This window comes from Sminthopsis crassicaudata, chromosome 3 (assembly GCF_048593235.1).
Source record: "Sminthopsis crassicaudata isolate SCR6 chromosome 3, ASM4859323v1, whole genome shotgun sequence".
Lineage (NCBI taxonomy): Eukaryota > Metazoa > Chordata > Mammalia > Dasyuromorphia > Dasyuridae > Sminthopsis > Sminthopsis crassicaudata.
This window is the reverse complement of record NC_133619.1, coordinates 166500256-166520748: the sequence shown is the minus strand read 5'-3', so window position 1 is coordinate 166520748 and position 20493 is coordinate 166500256. Positions and strand designations below refer to the sequence as shown.

General features: G+C 31.5%; 1 protein-coding gene and 1 pseudogene across 9 annotated transcripts in view; one reads left to right on the top strand and one right to left on the bottom strand.

Annotated features, from left to right (window-relative positions):
• MYO16 (myosin XVI) overlaps positions 1-20493 on the bottom strand; it is an 899069-nt gene that overhangs the window by 574223 nt on the left and 304353 nt on the right. The window lies entirely within an intron of this gene.
• Positions 15711-19096, top strand: LOC141559588 (farnesyl pyrophosphate synthase pseudogene; annotated as a pseudogene).

Below are 20493 nucleotides of genomic sequence, written 5' to 3'. Positions count from 1 at the left end.
CATAAGTCAATATTTATTAAAAATAAACAAATGCATTACTTTTTAAAAGAAATTATATATTTGGGTCCATTTCAGGTATAAATCTGGCAATATAAGTTCAAAAGTCCCTTTCAACTTGAAGATTTGGTTTGTGAAGATGAGGTCAGATAGAAGTAAATTATCAAAAAAATCTGTCCTGACCTTGAAATAACTAATAACTCTTTAAGCTCTATTGTTGTACTATATAATTCTGTTAAAGCATCTGCTATAATTCTGCATCTCTTAAAGTAAAATTTTTCAGAAGTGTTATATGATTCTATAAATTTCATTCAACAGATGACAATCTTCTAGTGAACAAAGTCTACAAAATCTATTATATATGAGTAACTTTCATCTGATAAATTTTGACTCACTGTCTTTAGAATTTAATTATGACAATATGCAAAAGCAAGTTTTTAATACTTTGATTCATCCTGCTATGATTTAAAGAATAATATTGCTTATAAAATAAATTTTTCTTAGTATTAAAGCCTAAAATTTGATGTTTGAATATAGAAAGAAAATGTCAAGAACTTGGAATAAAGAGAAAGTTATCATATAAGTATTTAAAGCATACAAAAGCTGTTATTTAGGAGTTCCAGAAGTCTAAACTTTAAAATTTTCTAATAGAATTAAATTACTTTTTCCCAAAAATAATCTAATGTTAAAATTGAGAACATTTATTTTATATGCAAAAGCATTTTTTGTAGACTTCAACATACAATATTCCAGTGCAAAAATGAATGTTGAGCAGACTTTTTAAAAATATGCTGTCATCCACTTCTAACAGTGAGTTTGACAGGCATGGTCTGTTTCAGTAATCTGAAGATAAAAGAATCAGCACTGATGACTGGAACGTAAAACTAACATTCATCCATCTGCTTATACACATGGGAAAAATTCTTCCTGTATTCCTTTGCCATGAGCATAAAAGGTTGTGTAAAAATCAAATAATTGCAGGACTGAAATTTTTGATAACAGTGTAAATCCACATAATTTTTTTTCAAAAAAGACACTTGTAGTAAAATATGCATCAAAAAAATCCCTATATTTTGGAGACATACTTGTATCTGACAAATATATGTGGAGAGTATTTATTCAAAATAATGAAATGGAAGAAAATATATGTTTAAAGACTCAATATTCATATAAACAGCTGTATCCACAGGAATCTGCCATTTGACATCTCTAGCACATTATTTAGCTCTGTATACAGATGTGGGTGATGAGGAGAGGAGGAGGAATGATGTGTTAAGTACCACTATGTTAAACATAATTATACTTAATAAGTACATTTTACATTGGGAAAAAAATCTTGAAATGTAATTTCAAAATGTTGGATGACAGTAATTTTGACTTATCTAAACCTTTAAACTATTAATAATGTTTTAGAAAGGCCAATTATACATTGTTTTCCTCCATAATAAGTGCCAATGTTCACCAGTTATAACCCAGGAGGTGAAAATTTAAAATCCATTAAATTAATTTATAACAGAGATGAAATATATTATACAGAGTTTACATATTTTTCCTGAAATCACTTGGCAATAAATGACTAAATTATATCATGTTTATTTAATGAGTTATGTTACTAAAACAAAAAAAAAATTCCATCAAGAGAAAATTCATTTTTGCCCTTGATTATTTAAAATATAAATTTATGATATCAATTTCTTTTATGGATTAAAATAACAATTTCCATTATTTGGGGAATAACTGAACAGGTTGCAGTATATTATTATGATGGAACATTACTGTGCTATATAAAATGAATATCTCAATGATCTTAGGAAAAACATGGAAGACTTGCATGAAATAATGAAGAGTAAAATAAGCAGAATCAAGAGAACATCATGTACAATAACAGCAATGATGTTTTAAGAATAACTTTGAGCAAATAAGTAATTTTAACTATTATATATACCTGAAATTATATTATATAATTATATAAAGGATTATATAAAGGATATATGAAGAAAGATATTCTCTGCATGCAGAGAAGTGATGAATAGATGTATAGAATAATTTTACTGTGAGTGTGTATGTGTATTATGCGTGTATGTGTTTGTATGTGTGTAATAGCAGCCAATGTTGGAGGAGGGAAAGAATAAAGAGGAATTTGCATGATAATTTCATCATATGTTTAAAAAGATTAGCAAATTTTATATAAGAAATCTGCAGTTTCATGTGAAATCATCTTTTATTTTAATGTTATATAATTTCTAATTTTATTCTATAAATTAAAAATAAAATAAAATAAAATAAAGAATAAGTTGTTATCACATCCAAGGGAACATGCTATTGGACTTGATTTGGACTTTTTCAAATAATATTAATTAGAATTCCAGTTTCTAATACTTCTTAACATTGGATAAGGGATACATGTAAAGTACTACAATTAGGCTGAAAAAAATTACTGTACAACTGCAGGAAAAGGGAAAAATATTGGGTACTTTAATGAACTGTAAGTTTAACATCCAAACAATGCAAACTTAGACATAAGTATAAGTAATTTAATTTGCATTGATAGAAACAAAATTTCTAAAATTAAGATGATAGCTCTACTTGGAAGTTGCATGGTCAGACTATATCTAGTTTTCTATCTTCAGTTCCAGATATCATAATAGAAAACAACCAGATAAATGCTTCAAGAATGATGATATGATTAATTAATGTTAGTTGATTGAAAATACCTTTAAGGAAAAGTCATCCATTCTCTACTTAAAGATCATAAATAGAAATAAGCTGGGGTGGAGCCAAGATGGCAGAGAAGGCACAGGTGACTCTGTAAGCTCCTCTCATGCTCTCACTACCAAACTTTGAATTCAGCCTCAAAAATTGCACTTGACTGGTGAAATTCACAAAGATTAAAGTTACAATGACTTACCAGCCAAAGATAATTTGGAGGACCACCACAGCCAGTTTGTCCTGAGGGGCGGGAACAGACCAGCAACAGGCAGGGAGATAAGAAGGACTGGTGCCCTGAGCAGATCAGGGAGCGGGATAGCCTCTGTGGCTGGAAGAGTAGTGGAAACAATTCTGCCATAGGCTGACTGCTTTACCTTGATTGTAAAGCAGTGGACCAGCAGAGAGATTAGAGCCAGAGGTACAGGGTATTCTAAAAGTGCCAGAAACTAACAGGATCTGATTTTACATCTCCCCCCCCCCAAACCAGAAGTGACTCAGCATATACAAGCACAACTGTACAGCTGTACACTGAAGCACAGCCAGGGCATCTGCAAATCTAAAGGGCAGGAGGGCACAGCCCGGGGCAGTCTCTAATCTGCACAGTGAAGAGCTCAGCTTGGGGCAACAGAAGTTCTGCAGCCTGGATTAGTGACAGTTTCACTGCTCAGACTCTTGCCTCAGGGCAGTTGTTAATCTGCACAGAGGGATTCTTTGCAGGGCACCCCTGCAGCTCAGCCTTGCAGGCCAGAGTCACTTCCATTGGGGAACTATTTTCCATAGCACTCACACACTCTTTGTAGCCAGTTGGCAGGCCAACCATACACCTATCCCTGTTCTGCAGAGGAAGCTGGTAACCTCCTGGTCTTGAAGACAGACCCTACAGGCTTTGAAAAATGAGTAAAAAAATTTAAAAGGACAATTGATAGCTTCTTTATAGAAAGAGAGCAGGTTTTCAACCCTGAGGAGACTAATAGAAGACAATCTCCAGACAATTGTTGGTCCCCAACACAAAAGGTTCTTCTAGAAGAGGCTAGTAAAAATCTTAAAAGAGAGCTAGAAGAAAAATGGGGGAAAGAGAAGCTTTGCAAGAGAGTAACAACTTTCTGAAATGTGAACTGGAAAAGGTAAACAACTTCCTGAAATGTGAATTGGAAAAGGTAAACAACTTCCTAAAATGTGAATTGGAAAAGGTAAAAAACTCCCAGGAAGTGCAGGGAAACAGAATTTGTGAATTGGAAAAGATAAAGAAGTCACACGAAAGTAGGATTTGTGATAGAAAAAGAAAATAACTCACTTAAAAAAAATAGTGAAATGGAAAAAAAAAGCCATAGAGCAAAACAACTCATTTAAAAACTCAATTGGACATATACAAAATGAAGTTAAAAAAAGGTAATTAAGAAAATAATTCATTAAAAATCAGAACTGAACAAATAGAAATGAATGATTCCTTGAGACATAAACTTGGAAAAAACAACAGACCTGGAAAATAGATCTAGGAGAGATAACCTAAGGATTATTGGACTTCAAGAAAATTATGATGAAAAAAAGAGCCTACATACTATTTTACAGGAAATCATCAAAGAGAACTCCCCAGAGGTAATAGAACCAGAAGGTAAAATAGGCATTGAAATAATTCATCGAACACTTTCTGAAAAAGACCCTAAAAAAAAAAAATCAAAGAATATTGTGGCCCAATTTCAGAACTATCAGACTAAGGAAAACATATTACAAGCAACCAGGAAAAAACATTTGAAATACCGAGGTGACACAATAAGGGTCACTCAAGAACTGGTTGCATCCACCTTAAAGGATCAAAGGGCTTGGAATCTGATATTCTGAAAGGCAAAAGAACTTGGAATGCAATCAAGAATAAATTACCCAGCTAAACTGAGCATTTTATTCCATGGAAGAATATGGACATTTAATGAAACAGATGAATTTCATTTGTTTCTAAGGAAAAAAACAGATCTAAACAAAAAAAATTGATCTCCAATGATAGAATTCAAGAGAAGCAGAAAAAGGTAAAAGGAATTCTTGAGAAAAGTATTTCTGTTGTGGATATACATAAAGTCCACATGTATAATTTGATTTTACTGATATAACATAAAAAAAAACGGAAATAGAAATGGAAAGGGGATAATGTCAGAAAAAAGGGAAAGGAGAGATAAAAATAGGGAAACTACATCCTACAAAGAAGCAAAGAAAACCTATTATATCTGAGGGAATTTAGAGAGGGGGAGGAACAATGTGTGAATCTTACTCTCATCAGAGTTGGCTCAAAGAGAAAATAATTGACATATTTGTTTTACAGATAATTCTCTCTCACCTCATTAAAAATGGGAGAGAAAAACAAAAAAGGAAAAGAGTCATAAGGGAAGGGTACAAAAAAAGGGGAAAGGATTTAAAGGGAGGATGGAGAGATACTAAAGAGGGAGGGCTGCATGATGCAATGTAGGGCACATAAGTTTAATGCTGCGGAAGGGGTTTGGGGAGGCAAGGGAAAAACATAATCTGGGGATAGTATGATGGCAGGAATTAGTAATTTTAACTGTAAATGTGAATGGGCTGAATTCTCCCATAAAGAAGAGACAGAAAGCAAACTGGATCAAAAGTCAGAACCCCAAAATATGTTGTTTACAGGAAACACATTTAAAGCAGAGAGATACACACAAAGTAAAGGTAAAAGGCTAGAACAGAATTTATTATGTTTCAGGTGAAATTAAAAGAAAACAAAACAGGGGTAGCCATCCTTATCTCAGATCAAGTAAAAACAAAAATTGATCTAATTAAGAGAGATAAGGAAGGAAACTATATCCTGCTAAAGGGTAGCATAGACAATGAAGCAATATCAAAACTAAACATATATGCACCAAGTGGCATAACATCTAATTTCCTAAAGGAGAAGTTAAGAGAGTTTCAAGAAGAAATAGACAGCAAAACTATAATAGTGCGAGCTCTCAACCTTGCACTCTCAGATTTAGACAAATCAAACCACAAAACAAATAAGAAAGAAATTTAAAAAGTAAATAGAATATTAGAAAATTTAGATGTGATAGATTTTTGGAGAAAACTGAATGGTGATAGGAAGAAGTATACTTTCTTCTCAGCAGTTCATGGAACCTATACAAAAATTGACCATATATTAGGACATAAAAATCTCAAAATTAGATGTAGTAAGACAGAAATAGTAAATGCTTTCTTTTCAGATCACGTTGCAATAAAAACTACATTCAACAAAAAGTTAGGGGTAAATAGACCAAAAAGTAATGGAAACTAAATAATCTCATCTTAAAGAAAGATTGGGTGAAATAGCAAATTATAGAAACAATTAAAATTTCACTCAAAATAATGACAATGATGAGACATCATACCAAAATTTGTGGGATGCAGCTAAAGTGGTAATAAGGGAAATTTTATATCTTTAGAGCCTTATTTGAATAAAATAGAGAAAGAGAAGATCAATGAATTGGGCTTGAAACTTTAAAAGCTAGAAAAAGACCAAAATAAAACTCTCAATCAAATACTAAATTTCAAGTTTAGTTTCAAATACTAAAATTAAAAGAACAAATTAATAATATTGAAAGTAAAAAAAAAAAACTATTGAATTAATAAATAAAACTAAGATTTGGTTTTATAAAAAAAACAATAAAATACATAAAGCTTTGGTAAATGTGATTAGAAAAAAGGAAAGAGGACAATTAAATTGTTAGTCTTAAAAATGAAAAGGGAGAACTTTCCACCAATGAAGAGGAAATTAGAGCAATAATAAGGAGTTACTTTGCCCAACTTTATGCCAATAAATTTGATAACCTAAGTGAAATGGATGACTACCTCCAAAAATATAGGCTTCCCAGATTAACAGAGGAGGAAGTAAATTGCTTAAATAGTCTCATTTAAGAAAAAGAAATAGAACAAGCTATTACTCAACTCCCTAAGAAAAAATCCCCAGGGCCAGATGGATTTACATGTGAATTCTACCAAACATTTAAAGAACAATTATCCCCAATGTTACATAAACAATTTGAAAAAATAGGGGATGAGGGAGTCCTACCAAACTCCTTTTATGACACAGACATGGTATTGATACCTAAACCATGTAGGTTGAAAACTGAGAAAGAAAACTATAGACCAATCTCCTTAATAAATATTGATGCTAAAATCTTACATAAGATATTAGCAAAAAGATTACAGAAAATCATACACCATGATCAAGTAGGATTTATACTAGGAAAGCAGGGCTGGTTTAATATTAGGAAAACTATTAGTATAATTGACCATAGTAATAATCAAATTAACAAAAACCATACAATCATCTCAATAGATGCAGAAAAAGCATTTGAAAAATCCAACAACCATTCCTACTAAAAATGCTTGAGAGTGTAGGAATAAATGGACTATTCCTTAAAATATTAAGGAGCATATATTTAAAACTGTCAGTAAACATCATATGTAATGGTGATAAACTGGAACCTTTCCCTGTAAGATCAGGAGTGAAACAAGGTTGCCCACTATCACCATTACTATCAATATTCTATTAGAAATGCTAGCCTCGGCAATACGAGTGGAGAAAGAGATTAAAGGAAATAGAGTACTTAATGAGGAAACCAAACTCTCACTCTTTGCAGATGAGATGATAGTTATTTAAAGAACCCCAGAGATTCTATGAAAAAGCTATTAGAAATAATATATGTATTAGCTATTTTAGCAAAGTTGCAGAATACAAAATAAATACACATAAATCCTCAGCATTTTTATACATCACCAACAAAATCCAACAGCAAGAGATACAAAGAGAAATTCCTTTCAAAATAACTGTCAATAGTATAAAATATTTGGGAATCCATCTACCAAAGGAAAGTCAGGAATTATATGAGCAAAAATTACAGAACACTTGTCACAAAAATAAAGTCAGATTTAAATAATTGGAAAGACATTAAGAGCTCTTGGATAGGCTGAGCGAATATAATAAAGATGAAAATATGCCCTAAACTAATATATTTATTTAGTGCTATACCAATCAGACTCCTAAGTAACTATTTGGGATAAGAATAAATATAGTATGATATATCAAGGCCCACATGTTCAATAACAGTTATGAAAAATTTACTTTTTCTGAATTTTCTACTATTCTTGGTCCTTTATGAAATAAATAACTAAATATTCCAGTTTTTCTTTACAAAGCAGAACATATTGGTCAAAGGAGTGTTATTTAACTCTTTATGCTTGAAGGTAACAATGGAAGAAATTGACAGAATCAAATTTATAAACCACAAAGAGTTCATTTCTATAAACGTTACATTAGTCACATTATTTCATTCAGAGTACAGCTGAAATATGCTTAAAATCATGGCAACAATAACTGACCCTAGGCATATGATAAAATAGGATTTTCTTCCCTTAATAAAGTAATATTCAGATAAAATTTACTTTTTTGACAATTTTCCTCAAATCAAAATGTTTTGATTATTTAGGAAAGAATAATTAATAACAAATTAATATGGAGATATTTTCAACTTTGTCAAATCATAGCATAAGGAGATTATAGATTTGAAATGAAAATAATTATCTAGAATTCTGATGTCATCTAGTTGAACCTCTTCATTTTGTAGTGGAGTAAATCAAGGTCAAGAGAAATAAATCAACATTTTCAAGGAAACATTTGTTATAATAGTTACTTAACTGAGACATTCTGAGTACAAAACAAGATATCTTTGAGGAGAAGCCAATTAAATTAATGTGATTGGCAAAGGTTAAATTGTTCCAGAATAGTTAATAAATAAAATTTTGCATTAATTGTGAATAAATAGTTGTTTACTAATTTCATATATGATAAAAGACAAAAATTATTTGTGTTTTCTTTAATTAAAAAAATAATCATATATTTCTCAGGCATTGTCACTAAGGTGTGCCTTTTCAGTTGATTTTCCAGGAATTATGATAAATTTAAATTATAATTAACAGCATTCATTAATAAACATATATTAACCCTATATAAAAACCACAGGATCATTTTTTTTCCCAAAGGGAAATGAAAAAGTATGTAATTGTTTTAAGTAGACCAAAAAAAGATTGTTAAGGAAAAAAAAAACACAAAGGATACTGTCAGAGAAAAGTGTAACTGGAAAAATAGGTAGCCTGGTCATGAAAAAAATGTGAAGATTAACCAAGATACAAGTTTCATGTGCTTTTATTATAAAATATTTATATATATATATATATATATATATATACATATATATATAAAATCAAGAAATTAAAAATATACCTCCCAGCAAGGGGGTGAGGGGTATGTGGAACCCTTGGGAAGAATTTATGGGAGGATAAGAAAAATAATTACATAGGATGAAAAATCCTAGGAATTAATTCATATATAAAATATAAGAGATTATATCCATATCATTGAGATAAAAGTGCCATAGAGTAAGAGGGGGGAAAAAACCACAAAAACGTTAATAATAAGAATTATTTAAAAGTTAATTATGAGGGTCAACTAGGTGGTGCAGTGGATAGAGGACTAACCCTAAAGTCAGGAGCACCTGGATCCAATTTGGCCTCAGATACTGTAGTACTTCTTACCTGTGTGACCCTGGGCAAGTCACTTAATCCCATAGGCCTCAGCAAAGAAAAAAAAAAAAAGTGAATTATGTAATTCTCATTGAAGTCAATATTAGACTCTGATTATCTCTGATGTTCCTTTCTTATTTTAAATTCTGTGATTCTGATTGATTAAGGTTATTAGTTTTATTTATTTATTTATTTGTTTGTTTGTTTGTTTGTTTGTTTGTTTATTTATTTATTTATTTTGCTGAGGCAATTGGGGTTAAGTGACTTGCCCAGTGTCACACAGCTAGGAAGTGGTAAGTGTCTGAGACCACATTTGAAGTCATGTCCTCCTGATTTCAGGGTTGGTGCTCTATCCACAGCACCACTGAGCTGTCCCAATTAGCTTTATTTTTCAACTTAAAAGTTTGCTGTTGAGTGAAACAAGGTTGTCCACTATCACCATTACTATTCAATATTGTATTAGAAATGCTAGCCTCGGCAATAAGAGTCGAGAAAGAGATTAAAGGAATAAGAGTAGGTAATGAGGAAATCAAACTGTCACTCTTTACAGATAATATGATGGTATATTTAGAAAACCCCAGAGATTCTAATAAAAAGTTATTAGAAATAATTTATAACTTTAGCAAAGTTGCTGGATACAAAATAAATCCACATAAATCCTCAGCATTTTTATACATCACCAACAAAATGCAACAGCAAGAGATACAAAGAAAAATTCCTTTCCAAACAAATGTTGAGAGTATAAAATATTTAATACAATTTTTAAAAAAATATTTAATAAAAATAAAATATATAAAAATACCAAAGAAAAGTCAGGAATTATGTGAGCAAAATTACAAAACACTTGCCACAAAAATAAAGTCAGATTTAAATAACTGGAAAGACATTCAGTGCTCTTGGATAGGCTGAGCGGATATAATAATACTCCCCAAACTAATCTATTTATTTAGTGCTATACCAATCAGACTCCCAAGAAACTATTTTAATGACCTAGAAAAAATAACAACAAAATTCATATGGAAGAATAAAAGGTTGAGAATTGCAAGGGAACTAATGAAAAAAAAAGTCAGATGAAGGTGGTCTAGGTGTACCTGATCTAAAGCTATATTATATAGCAGCAGTCAACAAAATCATTTGGTATTGGCTAAGCAATAGACCAGTCAATCAGTGGAACAGATTAGGTACAAAGGACAAAAAAGGGTACATCTATAGCAATCTAGTGTTTGACAAACCCAAAGATACCAAAATTTGGGATAAAAATTCATTATTTGAAAAAACTGTTGGGAAAACTGGAAATTAGTATGGCAGAAATTAGATATGGATCCACACTTAACTCCATATACCAAGATAAGATCAAAATGGGTCCATGATTTAGGCATAAAAAACGAAATCATAAATAGATTAGAGGAACAGAGAATAGTCTACCTCTCAGACCTGTGGAGGGGGAAGGAATTTATGACCAGAGGAGAACCAGAGATCATTATCGATCACAAAATAGAAGATTTTGATTCATCAAACTACAAAGTTTCTGTACAAACAATACTAATGCAAACAAGATTAGAAGGGAAATAACAAATTGGGAAAATATTTTTAAAAGGAAAGGTTCTGACAAAGGTCTCATTTCCAAAATATATAGAGAACTGCCACTAATTTATAAGAAATTAACCCATTCTCCAATTGATAAATGGTCAAAGGATATGAACAAACAATTCTCAGATGATGAAATTGAAACTATATCCACTCATATGAAAGTGTTCCAAATCACTACTGATCAGAGAAATGCAAATTAAGACAACTCTGGGAAACCACTACACACTTGTAAGATTGGCTAAGATGACAGGAACAAATAATGATGAATGTTGGAGGGGATGTGGGAAAACTGGGACACTAATACATTGTTGGTGGAGCTGTGAAAGAATCTGGCCATTCTGGAGAGCAATTTGGAACTATGCCCAAAAAGTTATCGAACTGTGAATGCCCTTTGACACAGCAGTGCTACTATTGGGCTTATATCCCAATGAAATACTAAAGAAGGGAAAGGGACCTCTATGTGCCAAAATGTTTGTAGCAGCTCTTTTCATAGTGGCTAGAAATTGGAAGATGAATGGATGTCCATCAATTGGAGAATGGTTGGGTAAATTATGGTATATGAAGGTTATGGAATATTATTACTCTGTAAGAAATGACCAGAAGGATGAATTCAGAAAGGTTTGGAAAGACTTACATGAACTGATGCTGAGTGAAATGAACAGAACCAGAAGATTGCTGTACACTTAAACAGCAATGCTGTATGAAGATGCATTCTGATGGAAGTGGATATCTTCAACATAAAGAAGATCCAACTCACTTCCATTTGATCAATGATGGACAGAAACAACTATACGCAGAGAAGGAACACTGGGAAGTGAATCTAAATTGTTAACACTCCTGTCTATCTACCCAGGTTACTTATACCTTCAGAATCTAATACTTAATGTGCAACAAGAAAATTGGATTTACACACATATATTGTATCTAGGTTATACTGTAACACATGTAATACGTATGGGATTGCCTGTCATCTAGGGGAGGGAGTAGAGGGAGGCAGGGGAAAATTTGGAAAAATGAATACAAGGGATAATGTTATAAAAAAAATTGCTCATGCATATTACTATCAAAAATTTTATAATTATAAAATTAAAAAAATAAATTAAAAAAAGTTTATTCTTATTAGCTAAACAATTATTGAGGGAAAATTTTTAATAGAAAACCTAAAAATATCCTTTAATACATATTTGGATAGTCTGGCAAAATACTCTTATTAGCTTATTAGCTTTCTCTTATTAGAGAAAATGTATCATGTTTGTCTCTCTCTGAATTTTGAGTTCATCATCTCTATGTTTGGAGATGTATAGCATGTTTCATGTTCATTTTTTTTTTTCAAATTAAGACAACTCTGAGGTACTACTACACATATCTCAGATTGGCTAAAATAACAAGAAAAGATAATGATGAATATTGGAGAGGATGTGGGAAAACTGAGATACTGATACTTTGTTGGTGGAATTGTGAATTGATCTAACCATTCTGGAGCGCAATATGGAATTGTGCTGAAAGGGCTATCAAACTGTGCATACCCTTTTATCCAGTAGTGTCTCTAGTGGCCTGTATCCCAAAGACATCACAACAAAGGGAAAAGGACCCACATGTGCAAAAAGTTTGTAACAGCCCTTTTTGTAGTGGCAAGGAGCTGGAAACTGCATGAATGCCCATCAGTTGGAAACTAGGTGAATAAATTATGGTATATGAATATTTTGGAATATTATTGTTCTATAAGAAATGATAAGCAAGATGATTTCAGAAAGACATGAAAAGACATACATGAATTGATGCTAAATGAAGTAAATAGAACAAAGACAGAACAATAATAAGATTATATGATGATCAATTTTGATGAACATGGCTCTTTTCAATAACAAGGTGATTCAGGTCAGTTCCAATGGTCTTATAATGGAGAAAGCCATCTACACCCAAAGAGAGGACTTTGGGGACTGAGTGTGAATTACAACATAGTATTTTAATTTTTTTTGTTATTTGCTTGCATTTTATTTTCCTTCTCATTTTTTTCCCTTTTTGGTTTGATTTTTCTTGCGCAGCATGATAATTGTGAAATATGTATAAAATAATTGCACATTTTAACATATATTGGATGATCTGCCACTAAGGGCAGGAGGTGTATTGCAAAGGAAGAAGAAAAAAAGATTGGAACACAAAGTTTTGCAAGGCTGAATATTGAGTACTATGCATATGATTTGGAAATAAAAAGGTTTAAAATACATTTTTAAAAAATTATCATTGAAGTAATCAGAATTCAAAAAGTCTTTCAAAGTTGTTTTGCTCTCTAATAGTATATTTGTATAAATTATTCTCTTGGTTTTGCTCACTTTGCTCTGTCAAGTCAAGCAATAAAGAACTTTTGAGTTTCTTCTGATATTTACTTCATCATTTCTTTTGGCATAATATTATTCCATTAATATTAATATTCTACAATTTTTGGTATTTTCCTAATAGGACCTTATAGATCTCTAGCACTTGGTTAAAAGAGCTAAAATATTTGTGTACATAAAGATCCATTTCCACTTTCATTTCTTCAGAGTACAGGAATATTTGACTGCTAGTAGTGGTGTAGCTAGGTCATAGGATATACACAGTTTGCTAACTTTTTGGTTCCAAATATCTTTCAAGATCAGCTAGACTACTTCAGAATTCTATCAGTGCTGAACTACTATATCTGTTTTCCCATAATCCCTCCAACATTTGTCATGTTTCTCTTTTGGCATTATTAAAAGCCTGATAAGTATGAGGTAAAACCTCAAAGTTCCTTCAATATTTATTTATTTATTTATTTAAAAGCATTTTAATATGATTGTTGAATATGTAAAATGTATGGGATTGCCTGTCATGGGGGGAGGGGGTGGAGGGAAGGGGGCGATAATTTGGAAAAATGAATACAAGGGATAATATTATAAAAAAATTACTCATGCATATATACTATGGAAAAAAATAATAAATATGATTGTTGAAAGCTTGAATTTCTTTCCTCAAAAACTGTCCATTTTACAATTTATATGTTGGAGAATGGCTTTTACTCTCATAAATTTCAATATGTTCCTTGTATATCTTGAAAATGAGACCTTTACTAGAAAACTGTGATTCTATAAGAAATAAGGTAATTTAGCAAATCAAAGGGATACTCTAAATATATGGAATAATCTGCTATTAATCAAGACAAATATTCAAAGAAATTCTTTTCTCTTGAAAACCTGATATATATTGGCCTGAAAAAAAAAAGAATATATGTATGCCTGTCTCTCTGTCAGTCTTAATAGTGCTGGAGAAAACAGTATCAGTCGATACAAGTTAAGTGGCATATTGGATGGCCAGTAGATTTGAAGACAAAAAGATCTGAGTGTAAATCTTGATTTAGATAGTTACTAGCTGTGTGAGCCTGGTCATTTCATTTAACCATTCTGGGTCTTTTTTTCCTCATTTGTAAAACAAGGGGTTTGATCTACTTGGTCTCCACAGTAGGTACCAGCTCTATCTATATCCAAGATGCTATGAATTCAGATATATTGGGAATGGATTTTATATTAAGTCAGAATTAAGAAAACACTTTGTGAATAAAACACTCAAGTAAGAAAAGTCATATATATATATGTATACATATATATATAATATACACATATACAATCTTTATAATATGTTATACATATTGCATTTATATTATTACATAGTATATATTCTATGTATTTATATTGTCTTAGGAAATTTTATTTATTATAGTGAATATTATTTAAATGTGCTCTATCATAATAATTTCAGTGTTTTTTCTTCTTTATTTTTTTTTAATCTCTTATATACTAGGAAAATGACAAACATTTCTAGCCTCCTGCTACATAGACCCAGTTTTGCAATTTGCCTTGCTTTTGAACCCGTACAACTTTCTATCAGCCAAGCAATCTAAAATAGTATTCTTTCCCCACAAAGGCAAAGTCATATCATCAAAAAGGTGTCTATAATAGTTTTTAAAAGTTCTTTGAACAATCCATTAACTATAGAACCCTGAATTAAAAGTCACTATATAAGATTTTGTGAATTAAAGGATAGCTGTGCTATCATATCCTTCTGAATACTAGTATGTCCACTTGCATGTCTGTATTCTAAGCTCAGAGAGGTCAAAAAGTGTACCTCCTCTATATCTTCTAGTTTGTATTAGATAGAACATAGTATGGTGCTCACTAGTGCTCAGTGCTCACTAAATGTTAATTTAATTGAATTGGCTTACTCTGTTGGACCTCGTGTTATTGGGATTTGGGTGAAGAAAATACTATGTAATAATGTAATCAGTTACATAAAGTGAATTAGCTCTTTCAGAAACTTTTTTTTTTTCATAAAAAGCCTCATCTTTCCCCCTGCCCTTCAATACTGTCTTCCCATCCTCCTTCTCAATCAACTGAATAGTTACCTAGAACTCTAGAAAAATTCATTCACCAAATACAAATGAGTAATTTATTCACTTGTGTTCACCTTGAAATTAAGTCAAATAGATTTCAAAGGGAGACAAATATTTAAGTAAACTAAATTCCATGAACATTTTGCTATAAGCCTTATATATACATCTCAGCAATTATTTTCCCCCAAGTTCAAGTTCATTATTTAAAAATAATTCCTCAAGTTTCTCCACACATTCTCCACATGAACGCTATTACCTATTCTTGTTTATTCCTTATTCTTATTAGAAATTATTTTCCTTAAAATGATCTGAATTAACTATTTACTTATGCTAAAATAACCACCATTTATACAGACTATTGTAGAATGGGAGAATCATTTTCAATTGCGTTTTTTTTTTTAATTTATTTTTTTTCTCTCCTTTCTAGTCATTACCAGCAGACAAAATGAGCCAGAGCCTTGAGGCTGTTTTACACAGTAAATGTGATTATAGGTACGTTCTCTGGTGTTATTACCATATTATCTTTTTTTTTTTCAAATTAGTGTTACTCTCTTCACCTATACTATTTTCTTCAATTATTCCCAAAGCTCTCTTTGCTGCAGTAATTTTTCCTTTATTGTTTTACATAATAATCTATGGGTTAATATACTGTGACAAGCTATTTTTGACTTGCTAATAAATCTGTCTACAGTAATGTATGTGAGAATTAAAATAGATTCCTTTGACAACAGCGTTTCATGAACTCATGCTCCTTCTTGTTCTCCTTTGTTGTCAAAATATTCTGAGATCTATCCAATTTCATTGCTAACCAACTGCTTCAGTAGAAAATTGCAATTGTGAAATTAGCTACACACAGAACTTTTTCCATAAAAGAGCTAGAGTTTCTTTTTTTTTCTTTCTTTCTTTTTTTTTTACTTTATAAAATGGATTGTTATTTATTAGATAAAATGTCATATTTATATGGGGACATAGTATTAGTTGCATTGAGTCATCTATAAATATTTAACAAAAATTTATTCTATAAAGATGCTATCAGTTAGAATTTAGGATCTGTCTCACTTAAATTTAAATCATTCATTCATAAAATAAATACTGGAACATCATGGGTTCCTCCTCCACATTGGTTGTTTCAGGAACTATTTTATTTCTACAAAAAACATTCCTTCTGCCCTGCCCTTCAATACTCTTTTTTTTTTTTATGCCCCTCCCTAATACACTAAATAATTCCCCTGAGCTCCAGAAACATTCAATCACCAAACACAAACATTTTATAATAATATAACTTCTACTAATAAGACAATTTTGTTTACTTTACTAAGACAAATCACTGACCTGATCATATATCATTTAAATTAAATTATATATAGAAGAATATCACTTCAACAATAGATAATGTACTCTTATGACTGTTTATAATCATACATTTAACTATCATTGGTTATTTTTATTTGAATGTAAAGATGTAGAAGGAATCTAATTATGATTGAAGTCTATAATTCCTGATTCTATTAACTAGGAGTTCTAAAGTTGGAGTTCTTAGATACCCAAATATAAAAAAAAAAAAAAGTGTATGTGGAGAGAGGGGAAGGAAAGCAAATATAGATAGAATTTCAGAAGTCTATGACCATTGATTTCTTTTGCAATCTGATGAATTTATTTTTCTGCATTTCAGAATCCCTGAGAAGTTTTTCATTAATACAAAAAGGTCAAGAATCTGTTTTATATGGGTAATTATATTTTTCATCTCAAAGTACAAGCACTTTGTACCATTCTTTCTGTCTTCCTCTCATATTCTCTCTTTTCATCCATATTTTTTCATTCATTCTAAGACTTTCCCAATTCTCTTTTTTTTTCTTTTAACTTCCTTAAATCATAGTGAAGATATTATAGAATTTAAAGTCATTATGATCCTGGTATAAATTCTATGTTAGCCATTTCCTAGCTCCATTACCTAGATATGTAACTATTTCCCATTTTCCTCAATTGAAAAATGGGACATCAACCGACTGTTGTGAGTATTCCTTAAGAAAACTGATGTAAAATACTTAATAAAACAAAATAATATGTCAAGAAGAGTAGTTACTTCTACTATTTCATTCTTCTTTTGATGTGATTCTTTGCATATTGAAGGCATTTCATTCTATATACTTTGAAGACCATGAATATTCTTTTTTAATTAAAGTTTTTTTTTATTTTCAAAATATATACATAATTTTGAACATTTACCTTTGCAAAACCTTGTGTTCCAAAATTTTTCCCTCATTTTATTTTTTCTCAATGCATTCTGAATCTACTCCCCTTCCAAACAATCTTAAACCCTAATGTCAAATTGATCTTCTTAAAATATAGCTGTATTTTCTAAATATTTATTACTAAATTGGCTCTTACATGTGTGGTATAATAGATGGATAGCTAGCTTCTAAGTCAATTGACCTTGGTTCAAGTTCTGCCTGAAACATATTGCCTCTGTGACACTATGACCCTGAGCAAATCACTTAAATATTAAGTGATTCTTGTAACTCTTTAACACATAAAGTGTTAATTAGATTTGATAAAAGAATTCCCTCACTAAGAGAATCTTATATAGATTTAATCATAGATTTTGTCTTTAAAACAAAACAAAAAAAAAAAAAAAAAGAAAGAAAAAAAAAAGACTCCCCACTCCTGAGAGAAGCCTGTGGCTGTTTCTTAATACCGGAATGAAGAGAGATCAGAAATCAGGTTTTTTTTCTTTTTTTTGCCCAAGAGAAGCAAGATTTTGTCCAGCATTTTTCCCAGATTTTAAAGAGCATGACAAAAGCAGGGCATCCTGAGGTGGGAGATGCTATAATCAGGCTCAGGTTGATACTATAGTACAATTTTTTTGGGGGGAAAATACAACTAAAGCTTGTTGGTGCTTGTGATCTTCCAGGAACTAGTGGAACCCCCAAAATAAGATGCTGATAGTCTACATAGAGCACCAGCAGTGGGCTATTTTGTGGAGTTGCTCCAGGCTTTCTTCCTTGTAACAGGTGACATCACAGATTCTTCTCTTACACACTGGGAACAGCTATGCTGGTATAAGAAGCCTGGCATTGGCTTGGGTCCCAATCAATAATGCCATTTTGCTGGAAGCCTGTCTCTACCACCTGCTGAAGCATTATTGCTGAGGACAGCTCTATTTCCTGAATTTTATTGAACTTCAAAATATTTACCAGACTGAAGTTGGCAGGACCTTTCCCTTCGTCTCATCAACACAGCCCTTTGGGGCAAGATTGATCTTCCCAGATTCAGTGAACAGAGATATAAGAACATTGTTAAAAGATAGTTCTTTACTCCTTCTAATTACCATTTGCTGCTGCTATTTTCAAAGCAGATATAAATAGGGAGGCAGAATATGTCAATGCCAAGAGCATCCTTCTGGAAATGGGGGAATTTTTTCAAATTCAGGATGATGACCTTGACCTTTTTGGTGACCCCAGAGTGATTGGCAAGATTGGCACTGATATCTAGGATAACAAAGGCACATGACTGGTGGTGAAATGCCTTCAGCTGGCATCATTGGAGAAAAGGAAGATGCTGGAGGAGAGTTAAGGACAGAAAAATCCAGAGAGGGTTGGCAAAGTGAAGGAACTGTGTGAGAAACTTGAATTGCCTGCTCTTTTTACCAGTTTTGAGGAAGAAAACTACAGTAGACTAATGGAGTTCATTGAAAAGCATTGATTCCCGCCTCCCTACATCTATCTTCTTGGAAATGGCAAAAGTGACCAAGAAGTTGGACATGGGGGTGCTGGTAGGATAAGGAGTCATATGTGGAGTTGAGAGAGGATGTAATTTCAATAAATGGCTTTTTTTTAAAATAAATACTGCATATTTATCCTAATTTTATGACTATAAGTTTTATTATTTCACACCAAATAAAGCTTTCTGCATCATTAGTGACTGATTAATTGCTACATTTTCCCTCTAACTGAAATGAATTCCTTATATAATAGTAATTCTTCATTTGTCCTGTTCTCATGCCCTGGGGATATATAGGCTATGTCACTGGACAAAATGTTTTACTATGTTATGGGTAGAATGAAAAATTGTCATCTAAGAATTAAGTCAAGTTAATTTTGTAGAAGTTCACCACTAAGAAGCTAACTCTATCATGAAACTGTCTGCTAAGATATCTGAGAGTTTTCATTTACAGTAGTAGAAAGTGTTCACACAAATGAGATTATAAAACACTAAAATATATGTTGAATGGTATTTATTTTAAGATTACAAGGTTATTTCCATCCTTTAAAAATTACTTTTTGAAGATGACCTTATGATAAGCAGAAAAATAGAAGCTAATTTCTTCTGTGATAGGACAAATAAGTATACCTTGTCTTTTCTCCTCCCAAGAATATAATTACCTTTACAACTATGACAATAATTCCTTACAAGAAAAGAACAATTGTGAATCACAATTGAAATTTTATATCCTTCCTTCTTAGAAAATAATAATTTTGAGATATGCATAATAATAATTCTCATTTCTTTTGTATATACTCATGATATACTATGATACCTAAAACCAATTACATATGTGGGAGGGGGATGAGAATTAAGAGGAATGAAAAATAAAATCCCAATTTCAAGTATTTCAAGTATAATGATTTCACAGTACCAAATATATCCTCTCCTCACTGGATTGGATTTTTTCTTTGTGTTTATGCTTCTATTTGTTAATTTGGAGGAATTATTGAAATAGAAATTCACTGCATAGATATAATTCAGCCATTCTTGCATATGACTTTTAGTTTTGGATAGTTACTTGGGGGCACTGAGGAGAAAAGTGATTTGTTTATGCTCAAACACTTAGCATATTTGAACCCAAGTCTTCTTGAGTTCAAAGTCAGCCTTTATTCATCATTGCGCATACCCTCTCAATTTTATAATATATTGAGAAGATAAGTAAATGTGGAAGAAGCAGAACAATCATACCATTTAAAGGATGCCATGGATATAGGATATAGGTAGAGAAATAAGATAATTTCTTTTAGCATGCATATGCAGTATATGGCTTCTTTTGGAATATTCCTTGAGTATACTGGACTTATATAAATAGCTGCTGGTGTTGACATCCACACAATTTGTGAGAGAGACAGAGGTAGATAGAGACATAGACAAATATGGACACACTGACATAAAGACAAATATAGATATACAAAGGAAAATAACACAGAAAGAGACTGAGGGAAAAACAGAAACTGAGAAAA